This window comes from Pelecanus crispus, chromosome Z (assembly GCF_030463565.1).
Source record: "Pelecanus crispus isolate bPelCri1 chromosome Z, bPelCri1.pri, whole genome shotgun sequence".
Lineage (NCBI taxonomy): Eukaryota > Metazoa > Chordata > Aves > Pelecaniformes > Pelecanidae > Pelecanus > Pelecanus crispus.
This window is the reverse complement of record NC_134676.1, coordinates 2,927,906-2,933,598: the sequence shown is the minus strand read 5'-3', so window position 1 is coordinate 2,933,598 and position 5,693 is coordinate 2,927,906.

Here is a 5,693-nt window from a genome sequence, read left to right as displayed (position 1 = left end):
TTTCCTAATGATCTAGTTTGTCCAAAAAGCACGCTGCTTCGCATTCTTGAGGAACACTTTCAACAGAGGATTCTGAGTACCCCCTCAGAGAAGCTTATTAACCAGCAGCTTGGTTATGCTTCATCCACAACAGAAAACTTGATTTGGGGGAAGAAATGATAAGCCTGACTACGCGTTCTTCTTGCCAGCCTCCCTTTTGAATTGTCTGCCCTGCTCTTCCCGCTGGATTCGAGGTGCCCCGGCTTTTGGGAAGCGCCTAGCCTTCCGAGTGATGAATTGCTTATAACAGACTGTTCAGTTGATGGGGAGTCCGTGAGCTTACTCCCTGTTTACCTTTGCGGTTTTGCAAGGTGCTTATCTATCTTCACAGTAAACCCTCCGTGCCAGTTGCTTACATTTTGATTGTGCCAAACTTTGATAAAATAATGAAAGATTGCTTCTGCCTGTTGGTGTTCCTGCCTGTACTACAGCCTGAAAGAATTCAGCTGTTAAGACTGGGGTTTTTTGCACATGTTTTGCGAGTCTCCTTAAGTCTACCTACAGCGAGTGGTACCTACAGGGTAGTATTTAGATGGCCAAAAACGTTCAGAATGGAACAACAAAATAAGGTCAGATGAGTTTATCAGAACCAAGAAATCACAGGCTCTGCATCGGGAGAAATCTGAACATTGTGTGCGGCAGCGAAAATACTGACATGGCATTCGTCTTGCCCACCAGGCACTTACCGATAAGATGCGATTGTAACTGTTAAAGGGCAAAATGAGAGGTTTTAATATGCCTTTAACTTTATTTTTGTACTTTTATTTCTTATGACAAGGCATAAAAGGCAGCGCATAATGGATTGGAAACCCTTCAGCAGCAGCACATTGAATCTTTGACAGTCTTGCATTTATGTCTTTTTCTGAGATTCAAAAAAGAACTGCAGCTACTTGACAGCCGTGATGATCCCCATACGCACTGTAGGCAGGGATGTCAAGAACGCCAGCATCGCATCTCCTCTTCAGCTCTGAATGTCTCAAATTCGGTGAATTTAACAAGTATTTTTTCAGCTAGCAATCTCTTGCTCGCGATCCTGTTCCCATGTCTGCTCTGCTTAGTTCTTTCGATGAAGTCATTACCCCTGTGTTTCTCACCCTCGGTTACGCGCTCCTCAAAAAAAAAAAAAAAAAAAAGCATTGTGCTGAAGTACTTTGTAATTTCACTTCATGTACTGGAGAGCTGGGATTAGCACCGGAAGGTTTTGACGGCTTTAGCCGTGTTATTGTTAGTTTTGAAAGCGAAGGTGTTTAAAGTTAACACGGTAGAGAAATAGGAGAAGAAACATTTTCGCTGGAACGGTTTAAAAATACTGAATTCTAAACAGGAATCCCTTGGAAGGAGCCGTAACCGCTGAGAAACGGTTGTTCCTTGCATCACTTTTCTGGGCTTGATGAGAACGATGTGCTTAGGGACCCGGACTTACCCCCGGCTGCGGGATAAATCGCTTCATTGACGGCTCTAGCGTACTGAAAAGCTGGGAAGTACTCTGGCTGCTCTATGGAGAGGGACCTAAAATACGGAGACGACGACTGTCTCCCCCAGTCGCGAAACAGCTCTGTAGCAGCAGTAGTCATTGAACCCGTGTCCAACTCCTGTGCCTTACCTTTAAGACCATCTTACTTCTTGTGACACTTCTAAAAGACGACAGCGTCCTCTCTGCGTAGCTCAGGAACGACTGCCTCAGTGCTTTTACCAGGAACCATTAAAAAAAAAAAAATTCCTATGCCAGTGTATATAGGGGGGGGCTTCTGCCTCTGAACCCTTCAAATGTTGTTTACGTCTTGATGGTGGTCTTTATCGAGACATCTTTAATCTCTTCGCCGAAGAGTAAGCGTTTTAGAAAGGACTGTCTCCTTGACTCGCGTTTTGTACTCTGCTACGCGGAGTGACTGGGATCGCTGGTCGCTTCTGTAACGCAACCAGTTCAAGATGGCCAGATGGGTCTGCCTCTAAGTGGGATTCAGACTTCGTTTAAGAAATCCTCTTTTCCCTCCCTGCCCTTCTCCGGTCAGGCCCCGTGCTACTTAACATCTGCTCTATAAAATTATAAGGTGCTTAGTTGCCAGGTATTGTGAAGGACACAATTTTTGAGAGGTTACTTTCTTTTGGTTTTCTTTTTTTTTAAAGTAAGACTTAAAAGCGATGGTCTTGCCTGGTCCTGCTGCTAGCAGGAGCGTTTCCATGACTGCTAACAGGTCGTTGAGGACCACGGCACTGTTCTTGGGATTGAGATCTGCGAGTTGCTGTTGTAGGCATTGGCGTTGGCCCCGAGCACTGAAGCTCCTCGCCTCTACCCCCGCTGCGGCTAGCCGGCGCTTTGGTCCCGGCCAGGGAAACGAAACCGATGGCAAGCACTTCACCAGGCGCGTAGGAGCTGGGTGCTGAATCGTTGTGTCTGCCCCCTCCAAAACGCTCTTCTTGATGGCGTGTTTCCGAAAATGAGCCGGGAGGCGCAACCGTGCCGAGCCACAGCTGCCGCGTACGATGCTGCTGAGGTCCCCAAGAATGCACTTGACTTTTTAGCGCCGTGAAGGTTTCGCTCGGTGAGACCTGCTGGAAAGTAGAACTGCCCTCGACAAAATCTCCAGAGGTTTTTTGGCACTGCTGGCTGCTGTTGTGCCTTGTGAGCGATGCATCGCTCCTAAATTGACAGGACTTAATTCTTTCAAGCTCACCAAAAATCACCTAGTGCTTTCTTGCTCCAGTACCTTTTTCTGTGTCTTTTTGGTGACGTTTGGTAGCACTACTAAGTTGTGATTCGGCTGGATTGAGAGCTGCGAAGTACCCGTAACCCAAAACTCACCGTGAGAGGGTTTTTTGAGCATGAAAGCCTAGTTAAGCGTTTCTTCTTTTAGCCATTGCCTTTTGATGAGCGGTCAACAGAATTCCCAGTAGTTCCTTTGTAGCTTACTGTATGTTTTTCATTAGACCTAGTTTGTGGATAATATACTGTAGTTAACTTTCCTGAAATTCTGTAACAGAGTATGTTTTTGATTAAAAAAGGTAAAGATTCAAGTCTTTGGCTTCTTTATTTCATTCAGCGGAAAGCTTTTCCCCTGGGTCTGGCGGGCCGTCGGACCTGCTCGCTGCAGTCTGGAACTGTGTTGTGGCGAGGAGAGCTCTGCGGGGCAGGGCGGCGATTTCGGAGGGTCCTCTTCTCGGGGTCTCATGCGTCAGATGCTTGGGTGCAACCGGCATCAAACCCAAATCCGTGCACGGCATCCGGCGTGGCAGAGTCTGCGCCTGAAGGCACGCGGGTGCCAGTCCGTCTTACGCTGGAGTGGCCCAACAGTTTGGGGAGTGCTCGTATTAATGGAAATTATTTCCTTAAAACTTTCAGCCAAGCCCTGTGTATGTGTTGTGTGTTGTGAGAGAGAATTAACGTCGTCTCAGAGCAAGGAGCGGAGACCAGAGCAAGTACCGGGTCTCCACAGCCGTACACGCGGGTGAGCGATTGCCATCCCGTGTTAAAAGGTGCACGGGAGCTCTACTCCGTCCACTCCTGCAGTTGCCAGGCTGCAAAACTGTTCCCGATAAATGAATAAAACACTCAACCGCCACAAGCCATGGGAACTGGGATTGTTTAGCCTGGAGAAGAGGAGGCTGAGGGGAGACCTCATCGCCCTCTACAACTAGCTGAAAGGAGGTTGTAGTGAGGTGGGTGTTGGGCTCTTCTGCCATGTGGTTAGCGATAGGACGAGAGGAAATGGGCTCAAGCTGCGCCAGGGGAGGTTTAGGTTGGATATTAGGAAAAATTTCTTTACGGAAAGGGTGGTCAAGCATTGGAACAGGCTGCCCAGAGAGGTGGGGGAGTCCCCATCCCTGGAAGTGTTCAAAAAATGGGCAGAGGTGGCACTTGGGGACATGGTTCAGTCTGGTCTACCCTTGATTGGTTTAGTGGTGGACTCGGTAATGGTAGGTTAATGGTTGGACTGGATGATCTTAAAGGTCTTTTCCAACCTAAACGATTCTATGGTTCTATGATTCTATCTGGGAATAAAGCGGGAGGGAAGCGATGCATTTGCGATGCTCTGGGTCGCCGCTGATCTCGGTAAGCAACCGCATCCCGTGGGTAGAGAGAGGGAAAAAAGCAAAACAACCCTCTGAACCCCAATAATTTTGGAGCATGAGAAAACTCCTTCGATTTTAATCGCAGACCTGGCGGCCTGTTGAACTCTGAGCAGGAACGGGTACGTGGGAGCGGCCTCGGCGCGCGCCCGCTCTGCAGCCGGGGCTTCGCGGGTGGCTGTGGAGGGCTCCGACGGCGAGCCAGTGCCGTGCCTGGAGGTGCCAGACCAACAACTGTAGCGCAGGCGGTGATGCTTCCCCCCCAAAACAGCTTCCTGGACGTACGGAGACATCAAATACTCGCGGTCCCCCTGCAGATTAATCCCCCGTCGCCAAGACTCTCCTGTTGAGTTGCACAGTCCCTCCGTAAGCTCATCAGTTGCCACCTAAAACCAGTTTTAGCTCCTTACCTCTCCAGGAAGCTCTCCAGGCTCTCCCTCTCGGCACTCTGAACTCTTTTAGAACGGCGGCCTGGTCGTGGCCGACGTAAAACCGTGGGATCGCACGCCGATATTCCCCATAACGCTGAGCTGGCACACGATGCCGCACGTTTAACGCCCCCGACGCGACCGCGCGGCTGCCGGCTGGGGATAAATCCCTGCCACGAAGCTAAAGCACGCCCAAAAAAGCCTTCGTCTGAGCGCCGGCTCCTCCTGACTCGTCATCCTGCGGGTGAAGCGTGGGCTTCCCCTTCTTGGCAAAAAGAGCACGAGTCTGGAGCATATTTTTTCATCTTTCCTTAGCCTGCACGTACAGATATTGTAGAAACACCTATTTTTTCCGCCCCCCGCGGACGGCACGCGTGCGTACAGGGTAGGGGAGCTGCCGTACAGCGCTGGGGGATGCAGCACTGGGGATAACCGGCCTGGTTTTCCCAGCTGAGCCCCGGCCCCGTTGCCAGCTGTGTGCCCACAGCCAAAAAAAAGAAAAAATAAAAGAAAAAAAAAAGAAAGCACACCCGGCTTTGTGCTCACCCAGCTGCTGGAGGTGGGAATCCCGCCCCGCGTTTGGGCAGGACGGTGGCAGCCTGGCACTTGGGATCCTGCAAAACCCTTTGGGTTTGGGGTTTGGGTCGGGGGTTCGGCGGCAGCGCGGGCGCTGCGGGCGCGCTGCTCCTGCGGAAGGGCGAGCGGCGATGGGGCCACGCGTCTGTGCCCCGGGAAGCCTTTAAGGGCCGTGGGGCGGGCGGGCCCTGGGGTCCCCCGGCATGGAAGGGCTGGGGGCAGGCGCCACCGAAGCCATCCCCAGCCGGCAGCGATGGCCGTGGCACCGTCCCCACCCACGTCTGGGTCAAGAGGGGCCTCCGCGCTGCCCGAGGGGCTGGGGACGGCCCCGGCCCCGCGCCAGACCCCTGCCCACCCAGCGGTGTCGTTCGCATCCCCCCGGGAGCGCTGGGGTGGCCCGAGGGACACAAGGCCGCCGTCCTGGGGAGCCGGGGCGCCGCTGCGGGGCCGTGGCCGTACCCCGGCGGGGTTTTGGGGGGCTGCTGTGCGGTGCCGGGCGCCTCGGGGCCTCCGGGGTGGGTGCCACTAGATGTCCTTAGTGCTCCATCTGCCACGGCGGGGAGCAGCCACGGGCGCGGGCAA